Genomic DNA, 19,249 nt, shown 5'->3' on the forward strand with positions numbered 1-19,249 from the left:
AAGGTTCAAACCCCATGAGATTTGAATATAGTCTAAAAGACGATGGGTGAGCATTGTCTTTACCTTATCGAATATATATTAATTATAGATAAGGTGAGTTTTTTTATCATGACATGGACTAGTTTTATCAGTGTATATTAATTATTGTTTATTTGACAACAACACATTGCGTTATAGAATTATAGCTTCTGAATGATAAGAGGAGCACCAAATTGTGGGCGAATGGTCATGGCTTCGTAAGGTGCATGAACATAGGAAGGAGAAAGCTCGAAGGAGAATCTCTGTAGAATCAAAGCCATTGCCATCCTCCAATAGGGCAAAATGCTGGCCGATGCATATCCTTGGTCCCCACGCAAAGGCAAAGAAGGATACTTGGCATTTTGTTGCCTTTGAAAGACCGTCTTTGAACCTCTCGGGCTTGAACTCTGCTGCATCGTTGCCCCACAGTTCGGTGTCCCGTTGGATTAGCATAATAGGTAGATTAATCTGAACCCCAGCTGGTAGTGTCAAGTCTCCTAGCTTCATCTCTTTGTCAGTAGCTCGCATCAGCTGAACTACTGGAGGATATAGCCTGAATACTTCATATAATATCATTTTCATCAGCAAGGGATCAAATCATTCAGCAAAAAAATAACAACACACAACAAAAGTACTGCTAGGTTCTTAAGTTGATTTTACATACAACTTTGAGCTGGTTAAGGCCTTCTGTATCTGGTTCTTTATCGCCGAAAAATTGCTTCACTTCTTCTCTTGCACGAACCTGCCAGTCTTGGTGTTGGCTTAACAGAACCATTGTCCAAACCAAAAGTACTGAAGTAGTCTCTTGCCCGGCGAAATAGAACATCTTGCACTCTTCTATCACTTCCTCAATGCTCAATCCATTTCCTTTCGCTTGACCCATATTTGACTCAAGAAGTATACCCAACAGATCCTCGTTTGGTGCTTCCCCTTCTTCTCTCCCCCCTTATCATTTTGTTAACGATCCCTCTCAGTATAACTTGGGTCTCTCTAGATGCTGCTTTCATCCTTCTATTAAGCTTTGTTGGGAGATAACTATGCAAACACAAAAAAAAAATTAGAGAATATGGATCATAATACCTAATAGATTGCAACACTAAAAGACCATGAGTCAAGCTCTAAAGGGATTATTCGAAAACCATAAAAGTTGAGAATTTATCTTTCTTTACCTATATATGTCCTTCTTTGTAGCTTGTATAACGAGCTCAGCTAGTTCTGCCTGGAGCTCAAATATCCTATGTCCTTCTTTGTAGCTGCTACCAAAAGCAGTTCCAGAGATCACATCTGAAGTCATATTCACAAGCCAAGGCCAAACATCCACCTCGCAAGGAAACCCTTTATTGGAAATTAACTTATCCCATTTGTCAACAACCTCACTGCAGCTATGGTGAAACGCTGGTACCATATTATATACATAAAAGCTTTCTTTGAAGTGAAAAGCTTGTTGCATGTAACTTGTTGACCATATAGATATGTATCTAATGAAGTTTTTATTTAAACTGAAAACTTTACCCAGAAATTTTTTTTTCTCATTTGCAAACTTCTACATGTGAACATGATTGGACACATGCTTAATAGTTAATACAAATTAGTAAGATTATAAAATCTGAGTCAAGGTTGCATAGTTATTACTTTTTAATATTTATACGTTCCATATATTTCTCTGAATAATAGTAACATCAAAAGGAAAAGCTGGCTAGTAACAATATATATGCCACATTTGCGGAGAGTACCACATTTGCTAACAAACTTTTCAATTTTACCGCATTTTAAAACTCCTTTTCTCCCCTACCACAAATAAAGTTTCTTAAACACACTTAGTTTGTATAAAAAATAACTCTCTTTATTGAAAGTTTAGAAAATCTCTCAAAACTAAACAACTCACAAACTCTCTTTGTGTTTCAATGTTGTTTGATACAACCTATCAAACATATTTATAGGGAACTCAACTTAGCTTCCTATTCCTATTTTGGTAATGGAAAACTACTCTTTTCCTAATCCTAAATAGAACTTTTCCTTTTCTCTTAACCCAACTTGGTTAAGGAAATCTTAGGCTGAATCTTCTAGAAGCTTACCCAACAATCACCCCCTTAAGCTTCGAGTCCTTCTTCGTGAGGTCTTGAACGCCAATCAAAATCCTCATTGTCTTCAACTGAATCCTTGCTAGGGATTTTGTTAGTATGTCTGCACACTGATCTTCTCCCTGTACAAACTCCACTTCAATTTGCTCACTTTCAACACGCTCTCGGATGAAGTGATAACGCTTGTTGATGTGTCTTCTCCTTCCGTGGAAAACGGGATTCTTAGAGAGCTCTATGGCTGACTTGTTGTCAATGTATATGGTTGTCTTCTTACAATTATTTCCCATAACTTCACTCACCAAGTCTTGTAGCCATATAGCTTGTTTTGCTGCTTATGTTGCAGCCATGAACTCGGCTTCACAACTAGATAATGTAATTGTTCTCAGCTTTTGTGAGCACCATGTAATTGGTGTTTCTCCTAGATAGAACACATGGCCCGCCGTGCTCTTCCCATCATCAGGATCCGTGTTATGACTGCTGTCACTGTAGCCAACTATCGTTTTTGATCCTCCACGCTTGAATACTAGACCACACCATAGTGTTCCTTGCAAATATCTCAACATTTTCTTCAATGCTGCCACATGTGACTCTCTTGGATCTTGCATGTATCTACTCACTACTCCAACTGATAAAGTTAGATTTGGTCTTGTGTGTAGGAGATACCTTAAGTAGTCGATCCTCCGGCGATACATGGTAGCGTCTTCTACTGGTTCCCCTTGTGTCTTAGACAGTTTTAATCCAAACTCCATTGGAATATGTGTGAGATTATATTGATCTAATCCTGCTTCCTTGAGAATCCTTCGTGCATATGCTTCTTGTTTTAACCCGATGCCATCCTTTCCTTGATGTACTTCAATGCCAAGGTAGTAAGTAAGTAGTCCTAAGTCTGACATCTCGAACTTAGACTCCATACTAGCTTTGAACTCTTGAATCACTCCCAATGAGTTCCCCTGAGTATCTTCGTGATCTTCCTCATTCAAAATCCGTTCTTCATAGGCCTTGAGTCTCCCTATGATCTCCAAGAAGCTTGTTTTCTGTAAATCCAAAATTTGTTAAAGAGATGCTATAATTTAAACGAACTTGTTCCTTGGTAGACTATTGAGAAACTTCTTCACAAGTTTTGCTTTTCATGCAATCTCCGATAGCTTGCTTGAAAAGCTATCTATTGTGTCTGAATCTTTCATCTTGATTCTCTCAAATTCAGACATAATAGTCTGAAGCTTTGCTTCCTTGACACGATTTACACCATGATGACGAGATTGGATGGCATTCCATATCCCTTTAGGAGAGTCTTGTTCACCGACTTGTAAGATAAGAGCCTCCGGGATAGCTTGAAACAATAATCCTGTCGCGATATTGTTTAGATCAGGATCCGCTGATCCTGGTTCGATTTCTTCTCATACATGGTAGATCGTCAACAAGATTTTCATCCGCATTGACCACACCGTGTAGTTAGAGGGAGTTAGCATGGGCATTGAATTGATGGTGGAGTAAACTCCTTCAGACGTGCTGAGCTTTCGTCTGCCATAACTCGGGGACGACGGCTGTACGTTCGTATGATCTTCGTCTCGGTTCTTCACAGGTCACAGGTTCCAGGTTCGTGAATAACCTAACGCTCTGATACCAAATAAATTTTCTTAAACACACTTAGTTTGTATAAAGAATAACTCTCTTTATTGAATGTTTAGAAAATCTCTCAAGACTAAACAACTCACAAACTCTCTTTGTGTTTCATTGTCGTTTGATACAACCTATCAAACATATTTATAGGGAACTCAACTTAGCTTCCTATTCCTATTTTGGTAATGGAAAACTACTCTTTTCCTAATCCTAAATAGAACTTTTCCTTTTCTCTTAACCCAACTTGGTTAAGGAAATCTTAGGCTGAATCTTCTAGAAGCTTACCCAACAACAAATACTACTTAAAAAGACAAAAATATCCTTGAAGTTATGAGTTGTTGTCGATCAATTATGTCAATATATATATTTGATATTTTGACAACACAGACGTGCATTAATTGTTTCCACTAGACAGACAAATGAGACCCATAGTGGTGTAGATTAAATTAAATTAAATTAAATTTACCTGAAGGCTACGTAGAGTTTACAAATATATCTATATGTTTTTTTCGTTTAGAGATATGGTAGGTAGAGTAGCATAAGTCTGTAGAGAAAATTAGTTATGTGGGCAAGGTTTTTCCCATAGACAAGTTGAGGAGTTTAAACTTGTCTATTAGCTTAAAGTACTTGTCCATTTGTCAATTATGTTGTCTATGAATTTTTTTTATGAAACATGTAGTACATGATATAATTAATAGTGGACAAGTGATGATTTTGGACAAGTGTAAAACTGGTCTATCGAGTAAATAAATTATTATCTTTGTAGAATAACTTGTCCATCACAAGATTAACAGTTGAAACGACCCGGCCCGTTTTTTTATATAAATAACAAATAATAATAAATACTCTACAACTAATGGTCCCATACCCACTAGTCACCTAACTACAAACACACAACCGCGGATAACTTAAACCATAGCATTAAACCAATAAATATCCAATAGATAAATAACCATTAATCAAGTATAACCAAAATCCTATAACCAAACATCAAAGAATCATAGAACCACAAACACACCACAAAACGACGACCTAGGTCGTCCTCTCACTTATATATCTCGGTCCATTGGTTTTCTTAACCCAAACCGGACTAAATCGATCATTAAAAATCAATCTGGTCGAACTAGAAGATGTTGGTGTCGACTGACACCACCTTGGTGTCGATCGACACCCATACCAAAAAGCCAATAATTGGTTCGCGGATGTTACAACAGTGGAAACCTCGTGTGTTTAATTTTTCCACCAAATTAATAGCTCTAGGGTGGTGAATGCTTTAAGAAAAAAACATAGGTGAGTTTCTGAAAGAGTCGACAATAGAGAAAAAAAAAGAGATTTTTAGAAAGAAAAGTTGGAAACATTAGACATAAAAAGAAGTTTTTGTGTTTTGATTTTGTGAATTTGGAGAGATGTGGAGATAATTAATAGAAGAAGAAAGAGATGAGAAAAGAAAAAAAATGAGATAAGTGTTTGGTGGAAATAGAGAGAATTAATGGAAGAAGAAAAAGATGATAAAACTGAAAAGACAAGGCAGCAAAACAAAAACAAAAAACTTTATTTTTGTTTTGATAAAAAGAAGAAAATGACTAGGGTTATTTTAGTATTTTCTGTTCTGGTTATGGTATTTCGTAAAACGAGTTAGCAAATGTGGTAGAACTAATGAGTTTAGTTTTAAAATGTGGTAGAATTGTTAAAAAAAAAACTTTTTTTTCACTTTACTAATAAAAAATAAGGATGGGTTAGAGTGTTTCATATATGTTCCCACATGAAATTTTAAAGGTTGAAAAAGTATAATAGAACTTTTAACACTTGAAAATGTAAATCCTTTAGTCAATTTTACTGAATTTTTGTTTCTCTACTGCTCTATACATTCTTTATATATGAAGGGTGAAGTAGCACTATTATTCTTTTTTAATTCCAATCTTGGATTTCTTAATTTCTATTATCACTTTCGTTTATGTATACCGGTTGGTTTGATAAACCGTTTACGATCATCAACACTAGAATATTTTCGTCATGGAAACACCACACACCTGAAGAATTCTGAAAAAGCGGCAAAGGCGTCAAGAGACGCATACGTGAACGTTGTAGCCTCTCTCCAGATCGCTGCCTTGGACCACAAGGAATTAACGAAAAGTGAACTATGATATCATGGTTTGTAATTGTAACGGCAGCACGGCGATGGTGAAGGACTTGGTCGGGAAAAATAGAGATGTGGCAGCGAAGACAGTCAAGACGATGACACAGAAAATGGAGAATCTCCTTTCCATTGCCGTTGGAGCCACTGTAGCTGTTGGTGGGTGAAGACGACGATGAGTACACATACCGTCGTAATGCATGTGATGATCATGTACATATTGAACATCATATTACTAAGAAGAAAGAAGAGCAGCCAGCGGCAACGAATATGCCTTTGCATCATCTCAATCTTGAGAAGGCTTAACCTGGAGAATACGATCCTATCAAATCTTGATATATATATTTTACTAATGGTTTGGTATGGCTTAGTTTCCAACGAAACTTTCTTTCAGTTTTTAGTGACTATATAGACTATTAAATTCGTCCATATATGGAATGGCATCGGCGCGCGTGTGGGAAGGTGATAGGAATATCCGAACTCTCATGTTTCTTCTATGGATGATATTAAGATATATGTATGTTTGATTGAGCTGCGTTGTCGATGGATGGATAATTTTAAAACTTGGACCCGGAAGGAGATCGTATACGGCTGAGAGATGTAATTAAGGACACTGAATCATCATCATCATCGACGCCTTTAAATCTTCTATTTTTAGCTAGGCTTTAAGTATTTATACTACAGAACAACAGGTAGTTAAATTCTCTTTACGAAATTGGATTACTGTTTCTCTGTTTGTATCTTCCTTAGTTCCTTTCACACAATCTTCCTCCTTTTATTCCTCCAGCTACCATAGAAGTGCTAAAAACTCGAGCATGCTACAAAACAAGGTTTCAATATACACTCATTCTTTTGTTTTAGTTGAATAACACAAAACTTTTATTGACTTTATAAAATTCTGAATCCAATAACACTAAATTTTAAAAAGATTTATTAAGATTAAATGACTTTTTACAAACATACCAAACTTTAAAAGGATTTAACAAAATCATAATTGAATAACAACATATTCTACGTAACATTTAAAATCATTAAAACTTTATTTAAATAAAAAACCAATAACACAACCCTTAATTAAATAAAAAATATGCTTGAAAAATATGAATGATCGCAAGTCACCTCGAGCGAGCAACATCAATTACTAACATTTTTGTAGCATATATAAATGTTTGCTCCAAAGTCTTTCTAAAAAACATGACCACCTTCAAGTCCCTCCAAGCTAGCTACTATGCACCTCACATGGAAAATTTTGCCTAGACTATCTAGTCTGAATTCTATTACTTTCACAGAAACTTAATTTATAATTATATTTCTTGTGGAAGTTACTACTATTTTTAATATCTTATTAGACAATGTTCATTGTAGATGTATACCTTTTTAATATTATCACATAGGTCGTTTTTGTCTCGGATGACTCTAACGTCATTCCCTTTCATTTTGCTTTTATCTAGTGCAGGGTTCCCTCTTTTCATAGTTTGATCACATAGAAACCATTTTTGTCCATTCTGCCATGTCCAGAATATATCAACCACTGAAGATCCTCACTTTCATTATCATAATATGATGATGTTACCATACTTGTTGCAAGAGTATCTGTTGAGCCATCTTTAGTTGTCATATAATCAATGTCAGTGACCGTATGTTTGTGAAGCCCGACTTAGCACATTTCACCTCATTAATAGAATATATCGCCTACTTGTACGCTAGGAACTGTACAAGTCCTCTTTTCATAGTAGTTTTGACCCCCATAAACCTGCAATTAGCGTCCGCAGTTGAAGTGATGTCCTTCGGGAGTTTTAGTTGGCATAATCTTCCTTAAACCACATCAAACCCCATAAAAACCGACTCTACTATCTCATGGTTTTTGGTTTCTCTCTCTGTTCAAGTTATTCTTGAATCAACAATTTTAACGTTTTCAATTGTTCTGCTATTGGCATTTTCTGTCCTACAACCGCATAATGGTTGCAGATGTTAAAATTTTTGATTCAAGGATAACTGAAGCAGGGAGAAACCGGATACTATGAGATAGTGGACTCGGTTTTGATGCGGCTTGATGTGGTTAGAGAAAGATTATGCCGGCTAAAACTCTCGAAAGGCATCCTTACAACCGCGAAAGCCAATTGCAAATTTATGAGGGGTCCAAACTAATATGAAAATGAGGACTAGTCCAGTCGATGGACTACAGGTAGGTGATATTTTCTATTATTGGGGTGAAATATGCTTAATTGGGCTTCACAAGCATACGGTTGTCGGCATTGATTATATGACGGCTAAAGATGGCTCAACATATACTCTTGCAACAACTATGGTAACATCATGACAATATGATAATGAAACCAAGGATCTTCATCGGTTGATATATTATGGACATGGTGAAACGGACAAGAATGGTTTATGATATGTTACGGTTTTGACTCACTTTGACCCCGTTTATTTGATAGTTTTGTAGTTGTTTGAGTCCTTTTCAGGTTATAATAAGAGGCTAGGAAGCTAAAAGCAAGGATTGGGACAGCATGAGCAATCGGAGCAGAAAGGAGTTGAATTGGAGCAGAAAAGCTGATTTTAGACCCAGGAGCACATGCTCCCGATTTCCGAGCACATGCTCCCAACTCTACGGTTTCATGACGACACATGGCAAGCATCTAGGCGCCGATTCCCTGCCTAATTCCCCTTATTTTAGGCGATCCTTTGTGAGAGAAAGAGGGCTGAGATTGTTTTTTTAATAGGGAGATTTGAATTTGGAATCTTTTCTTATTTTTCTCTACTTGTATGCTATTTAACTTAGGGTTTTAGGGGAGAGATTTTTGGACCTTTTCTTTTGGTTTTTGGGGAGAGCGACGTTTTGTGAGGGAGAGGAAGAGCGGCTACGTTAGAGAAGCGATTCTGAACCCTTGTGATTTTTATATTTTTATGCTATTGAATTTCTCTTCGATGTTGGCTATTCATTTCTCTATGTCTGAGAAGTTTTCTTTGCTAGATTAGGGGTTTCAAAAGGGGTTTCATGGGTTAGCAACAGAACACAAATAGGGCTTTATATAATCGATTGTCTTCACTATTGTTAGACTTAATGCTTAGGTTGATTTGATCACCCAATCTATGATTCTAGGTTTATCTATTCATCAAAAGTGTAATAGGTTGCTAGAAAAGACATTAATGGGCAAATTATCCTAGACCTGCGAAAGTTGATGTGTAGGTGATTTGTGAACTTATCATTCCTGTTCTTTAATGCTTGTCTGCGATTCTGGGCTCAAACGACAGTTTAGGGTTTATGGAACGCCGAGCATGTGCTCCGGATGTCTGAGCACGTGCTCCGCGTTTCCGCACAGAATCGATCAGATAGAGTTATTGATACCACGACAGTGGATCAGTTTATATTTATGTTTGAGTTCTAGACTGGTACTTAATCTATGCCCTGAATAGTTGTTTAGTTGCTATCTCTGAAATTCCCGAGAATTACCCCTGATCTAGTGTTTTGCTTATTGCCTTTTATACCGTTTTAATCGCGTTACTGTTACCAACCAAACCCAACTTTGAATTGTCTTAGCTTGAAATTGAACCAATAGAACCATAGAGTAAAACTTGGTCTTCGTGGGATTCGACCCCTAAGTACTGCTTCTTTGTTGTGCACTTGCAGTAGGAAAATAGGGTTTAAAACTCTATGTATCAGTTTACCTCGTGATCAAACTATGAAAAGAGGGAACCTTGCACATATACATATAGAATGAAAGGAAATGATGTTAGAGTCATCCAAGGTAGAAACGACCCGTATGATAATACTAAGAATGTATACTATGATGGACTTTATCTAATAAGATATTAAAAATAGTTGTCAATTCTAGAAAAAAATATATAATCATAACTATTAAATTCCTGTGATAATGATAGAATTCAGACTAGATAGTCTAGAAAACAAGAACCTTGTGAGGATGGAACCTACACAACACCAACCACCCTTCCTGCTCCTTAACCGATCTATAAACGCAAAACTTTCGTAAGAAGTATGGAACCGTAACATAATAATCAAAAATGTAAAAACTCGATGATATATATATGCTATTGAAACAAAGACACAAATACCAACATTTTTAAACTTTTTTTTAATCTCTCAAGGAAATAAGGTAAATCTCAATTCTGACACTAACAAGAACAAAAAGAAATAACATAAAAAAAAAATTATATACTCCCTCCGTTTCAAAATATAGGATGTTTTAACAAAAGCACGCAGATTAAGAAGTGTTTACTTTTTAAAATTTCAACCAATCAAAAATAATACTGCATAATAAATAATATTAACTTAATCAAAAAGTTGCATAGAAACATGAAAACATCCTATATTATAAAACAAAAGATATCTCTAAAACATTCTATATTATGAAACGGAGGGAGTATCATTTTGACAACACATTAATCAAGTAAATAAACAAAACAAATTCACAGCTTAAACAGAAAATTAAAATGCATATATATAATCATCAACATAAGCTGTATATAAAACAATAAAATAGTGAAACAACAAATTGAATGAGTAAAGTACCTTCACAGACCGAGAAAATAGATTTAGATTACAAAATAAGGAGCCGGAGACAAAAAGAGAACAGGAAAACTACAAATGAGAAATGGTTGAAAAATTGTTTTATTTTTCTTCGGTATGAGAGTGTGGTAGAGAGTAAATAAAAACCCTCTTTTTAAAAGAATTTTAGGATGATGCGTTAGACGAACTTTCACCGTAGAAAGTTTTAGTCATTAAAACCCCCATATTTTTTTCTTACAATTCAATGTTATGATTTACTCATTAATTTTTTTTGGGCACATTTGTCAGAAAAATCTTTAACATGAACGGAAAATATCTATATTTTCTTTTTAAAATAATATATTTTACATATGTGTAATATATTCAGCTATTTTGAAAATTTTGAATGGGTACAGCTAAAAATAATGAATCATATAATTAAATGTTAGATTGTTTTAATTTGAATACTAGTTACGGATCCACACATACCTCCGGGGTTATGTTTATAAACAATTTTTATATATATATATATAGTCAAACTCATACTAATTGAGATTTTAGTTTGATTTTTGGTTTGGTTTATTAAGCTTTGAAAATTTGAAATAATAATGGTTTCACCAGTATTTTAAAATTTGGAACGACATAACAGTTGGACTGGCAACAAACTAATTCAAATAAATAATTGGTTAGATTCTATTAAATTTGTGAACTATCAAATTGGATATATAACCGCTAACAACGATGAAAACCCGTTTATGACAAATACAAATATTTAGGGGCGGACGTAACTCTCTTTCCGTTTTGTCATTTTCCATTATGTCCTACACTCGTTCTCAAATTTTTGTTGCGTAACAAAAAGCATTTCCAATATGGGACATTCCGGATATGGGACAAATTTATATTTATGATTGAAAACGGGAGGGGAACAGACAAAAACATAAATTCTTGAACTCCCGTATAAAATAAACATAAATATAATTCATAGTATATTTCTATATCATATGTTATAATAAAAATATTACAAAATTAATTGATTTCTTTATTCTTATTATTTTATATATGGTTCACCTATATATATTATGTTTTTTTGTTTTAATATTTTTAACTGTTATAGAACCTATTTTATGTATTTTTATTTTTATTTTATTTTTAACTTATGCTAGTTCAATTGAAAATAGTAAGATTTATTCGAGAAAATTAAATGTATTTTGACCTGTAGTAAAACCTGTCAAGAATTAGAATTATTTATTTAGTATGTGTAAATATATTTATATAGTATAACATCAGTAACCCAAATTTTTGTCATTTTTGTTTTTGGTTCAGTTTCATTTTGGTTTATGAATACTTTAAGACTTGGATTAGCGGTTGGCCTGGAAATGATTAAAATAAGTTATAATAATGAGAGAACATCCTACTAAATTAATTGAGAAATACAAATATGAAACTAACCTTAAAATGTGTAAAAATTACATTCAATTGCCATTATAGAAACTTAATTAAGCTTAGTTAATTAATTAAATAAAAATAATTAAGTAAATAATAAAAAACGCTGACAATCAGAATTTCAAAATCTATTTTATATCCAAGTATACAATATAATTATTTTTAATAACTAAATTTCAAAGATTTGCTGAGATTTCAAATTATGATTCTCTTGTCATCTTTATTTTCTTTTATTTACAAATTGTTTGGAATTTTCATATAATACTTATGATTAATAAAATGCATAATTTTTTCTGCATATGTTGTGATTCGAATTTTTTAAAACGAAGATATATTATTCAATCTATAAAAAATGTGTATTTTAATTTCCACATTGGCGGGTTGGTAAAACTGAATTTATATAGATGATAAATTAATAATTTTATTTTTTCACAATTATAATATTAAAATTACTACTTCATATTTCACAAAATAATGATGCAAATACAGCAAACAAACAATATAAAACTGTAATATACGTCAAAAATAAAATACTATAATATTCTAAAATAATTATTATTCAAAAACACTAATAGATTTATAGAAAAATTTAAAATAAATATTATGTCAAACAAAATAATTTAAAAAAATAAATATAACAATAATTTGTATTATTATATTAGAAATTTTTAAAAAAATGTTGACTCGTGCTTTAAGCACCGAATATCTCCTAGTAGGCATGTATATTTTGTAATTTTATTGGCTGTACATAATTTATTTTTTATAGTGACTGTATGTTCTTATTAAATTTAAGGGGAAAATCATTAGTTTGTATCTAAAATTAAATATTATGGATATATAAAAAATTTTGTCTGAAATTTCAATCCAATAGTTTTACGCCTTTTTTTTGGCTAGTTTTTTTTTTTATTTTTTTAGTGGACTTATTATTAGGGTGACTACTTGGCCGTCAGGAAAAAGGAATGATTGAATTTATTATTTTTAAAATTTTCTGAAGAATACAATAGCCAATGCGTTAATTTATTATTTATAATCTCTTAGATCATTAATATAGTTTTTTTTGGTAGAAAGATCATTAATATAGTTTCCTAAACTATTTGAATTTATTATTTATAATTAATATAGTTTCATAAAATATAAAACATAGGAATGTATCATATATAGTTAATATAGTTTCTTAAAATACTGGAATATTTTGAATCAAATATAACACACGACTAGCTGTTTTTAGAAAACTATGAATGTTTAATATTTAATTTAGAAAACTATTTAGAAAAATGAATATATTCGAAATTATAAAAAAAATATATGTATTCCCAGTTCACAAACATGAGCCTTCTAGCCAACTAGTCCATTTCAAAGCAAGCAAAGACCGTGAAGGTTATGGTAAGCTTAATGTGTTGTTATTAATTATCTAATTATGATCCTTTATTTTTGTGCAAATCTGATAAGATCTGTTTTGCATTCATATGTGTACGTGATTATGTGTTTCTATTTTTTGATTTGTATTTGCAGAGTTGCTAGGAATAAGTACCAGATGATTCAGATTCCTCTACCTCCAAAACTCTACTTCAGTGTGTTCTTCTACTCTAATTAGTCTTACTCTAATTAGTCTCTTTGTATTATTAACCAATAACCTTCTTTCTTTCTTTTTTTTTCTCTGTCAGTTGAAAAATTAACTACATAAGTGTAACGCCTGCGAACCAAAACTCTGCGTGTTGGGAGTGGGTGTCGATCGACACTCATGTGGTGTCGGTCGACACCACTTATTTCTGGTTCGACCAGATTGATTTAATTATCGATTTGGACCGGTTTGGTTTAGGAAAAACCATTGAACCGAGATATTTATGTGGGAAAACGACCTAGGTCGTGTTTTATTTTTGTCTTGGTCGCCGTTTGTTGTTTTTGAGAGAAAGAGGAGAAAACAATTTCTAAGAGTTCTTGTGAGAGTTTGTGAGATTTGAAGGCATTTTTGGAGAGATCTTGCTGTGAGAGTGAAGATCCAAGGCTAGGAACGTGGTGGAAAGGTTTCTGTGGTGGTAGCTTCGTCCTTTGGGCTTAGATCTCTTTGTTGGCTAAGGTGAGTGCATGACCATGGCTTATTTAAGCTAAGATCTTTGTTTCTGTGATATTCTGTGTTATTTGGTTGTTTGTTTTTGGTTGTTTGTGAGTTTTTCGTAGCTCCTGAGGCTTGGATTCGTTCCTGGGATTGTGTGAGACGAAGAGGAGAAGTTTGGAGGCGAGATTCGGAGGTTTTGTTCGAAGGAAATCACTGCTCGACAGTGGTGTCGGTCGACACTAACGCGAGGACGGCTCGGGAACTTAGCGAGTGTCGGTCGACACCGTTAGGGTTTCGGGGGTGTCGAGCAGGTGTCGGTCGACACCCAAGTGGTGTTGGTCGACACCAGATTTCCAGTGTCGGTCGACACCTTCTGGTATCGGTCGACACCATTCAAACAGTAACCGGATCGTGTCGGGTCACTTTTTCATGTTCCTGGTTTGTTTTATTGTTGTTGTTTGTGGCATGAGAGATCTTATTGCTTGTGTGTATAGCCCAATAGATGGGAGGATTGCCTCACTGACTATTTATCAAATACTCATGCATCTCAATTTGTGTTTGTGGTGCAGGTAAAGGCAAAGTGTGATCGTGGAATCAAGGCAATGAAGAGGAAGATGTTTTAGGGACTCAATTGGATGTTGTCTGGCATTGCTAGATTGTTAGAGTTGGGTCTTTAGAACTTATTAGGTTGCCGGTTCCTTGGTTTACTGTTGTTTGACATTGAAATGGTTAGATTGGTTGTTGGTTATTCTAATATGAATTAATATTGGATTATTGGTTCAGTTGGTTATTTAATTGGTATTGTTATTCCGCTGTTGTTTGTGATTGTGGTTAGGTGGCTAGTGGATATGAGACCACTATTCATAGTTATTTATATTATTATTATTTATTATTAAAAAAAACGGGTCAGGTCGTTTCAATAAGTCGCAAGTCGTGTTCACCTTTGATTATAAGGTGCTGAACTATATGTGTTCAATATTTTCTTTTATATCTATGAACCAGTTTTGTTTCATTTAGCTTGTTTTGTCCGACTACAAAACTTTGCTTCAGCTTGGAAACTGCAGAAGTCAGTTTGAGCGTGGAACCAGTTCTCTGTTCAACGTCACCTCCATTTTCACTTGAGAGTTACGGCAAATGGTTTTTCCTTTGTCGCTTTCCTAGTTTGATCGATTATGGCAATGAGACCAGTGATCTGTCGTCATGTGGCTTATATTTTTGTATTGAATTGGAAAACTTACTTTTGATTGTTCTATCTTGAAAACTCAATAAAATAGAGCTTTTGTTTAATTTAATTTTGTATCATTCTCCAAAATCAGTATAAAAAACATAATCAATTCACAATGTAGAATTAAAATTTACAAATTAAAAATGAAATATCATGATATTTGATTTAGAGTTCAAGAAATATGACTTAGGGTATAGAGATTCATATTTTTGTAATTATAAATTAAGAAAAATACAACAAATTATTATTTAAACGAGAATAAAAAACAATTACAAAATGCAAAAGGAATAAAATGTTAGTGAATTTTTGAATTAGAATATAGGGTTTGAGGTTTCGGGTGTAAGAGTAAATGGTTTGAAATATATAATTTTTAGTAATTAAACAATAGAAATATAGTAAACTTTTAGATTTACGGATATAATTTTCAAAAAATTTAAGTATAGTCATTTTTTTTCAAACCTAAACTCTATACCCCAAACACAAACTTTAACCAAAACTTTTAACCCTAAACCCTAAACTTCTAATCATAAATCCTAAACTTTTAAAACCAACACTTACTTAAAATTTTGAAATAAATTTCAATAAAGAAATTTAAAAAATTGTTGTTTCATGCTAAAAATATAATTAGAATTAATAACTATTAAAAAATACAAAAAAAAAAAAAAAAACTATTAAGTGTTTGGATTATAGTATTTGGGGGCGTGAGGTAAGAATTTGAGGTTTAGAGTATAAAAATATAAGTGTATAAGATATAATGTATGTATATCAAGAACTTTTGTTATAAATTTATAAATTCCAAATGTTAAAAAATAAATTAGGTTTTTAAAAAGAACAAGGCAACAAATTTGATAAAAATGCAAAAAGAAAAGTCTGGCTTTTTATTGGCTGGTCCATATATGTGAGGATCACAGTTTTTCTAATATCCACCGTTCATAACTTTAGGTCCAACGGACACAAATAAGTTATGTTTTTTTTTTTAATCTGTCGTTTATCTTCCTCTCTTATTCTCTTCTGATCTAACAAATTTATCTTCGCCACCATCGACGATTTAAGTTTTCTCTTCTTCATCTTCTTCTCCATTGCTCACTTAATTAATTGTAAAAAGTCAGTTTTTGTTATAATATATCAGTTTTGAACCTTCAAAAACCATGTGTTCAAGATGATGCGCCAAATTCCATTCCTCAAATTGAGTAAGGCTTCTTGAACACATGGTTTTGAAGGTTCAAAACTATATCCGGACCGCGTACAATTTTTTTTTTTATATCAGTTTGTACATATTGACATTTATGGTTTGTGGTAGATCTCTGAAACTGCTTCTTGCTTGTGTTTGACAACTGTCAAGAACGAAGACAAGCTTGAGTTCAGCAAGATCCTTGAGGCATGGCAATTGTTATTGGTCTTTGCATATGCGTTATGAGTCTATGAAGAAATAGAGATTTCACACAAAGCCAAAGGCTTTAAGGTGATCTGCTGATGGAATGGCGTTGGCTGTTAAATGGTATGAGTTGGAGATCTACTAGAGTCTAGAGCTGCTTTGGTTTCTTTTATGACTTGGTTTGTTGAAGAAATGTATAGCCTTAATACTTCATATAATATCATTTTCATCTGCAAGAGATCAAATCATTCAGCAAAAAACTAACAACATACAACAAAAGTACTGATAGGTTTTAAATTTGATTTTTACATACAACTTTGAGCTGGTTAAGGCCTTCTGTATCTGGTTCTTTATCGCCGAAAAATTGCTTCACTTCTTCTCTTGTGCGAACCTGCCAGTGTTGGTGTTGGCTTAACAGAACCATTGTCCAAACCAAAAGTACTTAAGTAGTCTCTTGCCCGGCGAAATAGAACATCTTGCATTCTTCTATCACTTCCTCAATGATCAATCCATTTCCTTTCGCTTGACCCATATTTGATTCAAGAAGCTGCTTTAGATGCTGCTTTCATCCTTCTATTAAGCTTTGTTGGGAGATAACTATGCAAACACAAAAAAGAAAAAAACAGAGAATATGGTTCATAATACCTAATAGATTGCAACACTAAAAGACCATGAGTCAAGCTGTAAAGGGATTATTAGAAAACCATACAAGTTGAGAATTTATCTTTCTTTACCTATGTCCAAGGATAAAACCTTTCCGAAAAGCTTGTATAACGAGCTCAGCTAGTTCTGCCTGGAGCTCAAATATCCTAATGTCCTTCTTTGTAGCTGCTACCAAAAGCAGTTTGAGAAATCACATCTGAAGTCATATTCACAAGCCAAGGCCAAACATCCACCTCGCATGGAAACCCTTTATTGGAAACTAACTTATCGCATTCGTTAACAACCTCGCTGCAGCTCCGGTGAAACGCAGGTACCATATTCTATATATAAAATCAGAAGGCACAAATCCGAGTGAACACATACATTCATACACACATAAAGAAAAGCTTTCGGAACTAGGGAAAATAAAGCCTAAACCTTAATTTTCTCAAGGTTGAAAGCCGGATTGATGATTCTGAGGTGTTTCGCCCATTTATCACCATCATAGTTAGCGAGTCAAGTTTCTATCAATCTGAGCAAAGGGAACGTACGAAGCTTCGGGAAATCGTAAACTCTGTTGAGCACTTCCTTGATTAGCTCAGGATCCATTATAGTGATGAATGGTATAGCCGTATAGGTCCAAGCCATGTAAAGAAAGTCTTTCCTGTTCCAACCACATAAAGATAACAAAAATTGAGACCTTTTCAAGATCACATACTCTTGAATAGTTTTGTTCTAACAGATTGAAAAAAAACTACCGTGAGTCTTAAGCATTTGCAAGAGATAAGGCAAAACACGTGGTGTGATATCATCTCGTTACTTTGATGGGTTTGGATCTAGCCTCCATCATCATGCTAAAACTCTTCTTCATGTCGCCGACAAGAGGCGTGTAAGGAGTTCCGGCAAGACCCTGTCTTCTCAAGCATCTTAGGTTTAAACCAAACCCAGTTCATAGTTCTCCATACCCACCACGACACAACAGCTATAGCTACTGAAATTGTTACCGACGCTACTGATATCTCCATTTTCATTTCCCAGAGAGAGGATTTGAGAACATTCGCACTGTTAACTGTTTTGTTGTGACTTGTGAACGTTGTTGATCTTTTGCTCTACTGTCACAGTCATATCCCACTTAAAGAGGTGCAAGTAGCTTTTTTAGATTAGTTTGAAAATAAACTGTATGCGATAGAAAGTGGAGATGTATTGGGCATAAGTTGTGTTGACGTTTCTTTATCAGTTGTCACTCACCACCATTCATGTGTTTTTTTGGTTTCTCTACCAAAGAGTTGAAATGTTGTGCTTTTTTATTTTTGGCTTTTTTTTCGTGTACTATCTAAGAAAATGACTAGAATGAAAAAAAAGAAAAACAATCATGAAAAGATTATTAACGAAGGAAGTAAGTTAATGCCTACAGTATGCTTCTACTAAAAAAAACTGTGTCGGTTTTTATGAATTCGTCCCATGTCACAATACAAAAAAAAATCATAAAATAAAGGGAGAAAAACTAGATTAACCCAAATTAAGAGGTTAATTACTTTAGTAACTCATAAAATGTGAAGGTTAGATGAGTTATTTTTTTTTTGCCTAAAATACATTTTTTTGCTTTGTTAGGAAAAAAATAAAGTGAAATTTACTCTCCCAGAAATTTTATTAAAAAAATCAAAATATTTTCAAAAGTCTGTCAGATTAGTTGTGACAGATTTATTTGTGCGTGACAGATTTATTTGTGTATGACAGATTTGTTTTTGCACAACCGAATTATTTTTGTATGACCGATTTTTTATGACAGACTTCTTTTGGATGACAGATTTTTTAACTACAGTTATGATTGATTTATAATTGGTGACAAATTTATTTTTTAAGACTGACTTATTTATAAAGACAACACAGATTTTCACAATATATGACATATTTGATATAATGTCTGGCAAATTTATCTTTCACAGTTATTTCAGATTTATTTTCTTGATTAAAAATCTGTTGTAACATGATGGATTTTTTACAGAGAAATAATTACTAGGTTGACCTCTAGCGATAACCGATTTTTTTGAAGTTACAACAGATTTTTTAATTTAACCAAAAATCTATTATTTGATAACAAATTTATATCGTTTTTAAAAAATTGCTAAAACACCTATGTAAACA

At 33.5% G+C, this 19,249-nt stretch overlaps 1 pseudogene across 1 annotated transcript; it reads right to left on the minus strand.

Annotated features, from left to right (window-relative positions):
* Positions 1–179: 179 nt before the first annotated feature.
* LOC104750324 (cytochrome P450 72A15-like) lies at positions 180–18,241 on the minus strand (annotated as a pseudogene). Its single transcript, XR_015583652.1, has 5 exons — positions 17,863–18,241; positions 17,543–17,768; positions 17,197–17,445; positions 685–1,053; positions 180–602 (listed from the first exon to the last, which is right to left on the minus strand). The product of XR_015583652.1 is annotated as a cytochrome P450 72A15-like (transcript).
* Between the last annotated feature and the right edge of the window lie 1,008 nt (positions 18,242–19,249).

Source organism: Camelina sativa, chromosome 16 (assembly GCF_030686135.1).
Source record: "Camelina sativa cultivar CO46 ecotype springtype chromosome 16, ASM3068613v1".
Classification (NCBI taxonomy): domain Eukaryota; kingdom Viridiplantae; phylum Streptophyta; class Magnoliopsida; order Brassicales; family Brassicaceae; genus Camelina; species Camelina sativa.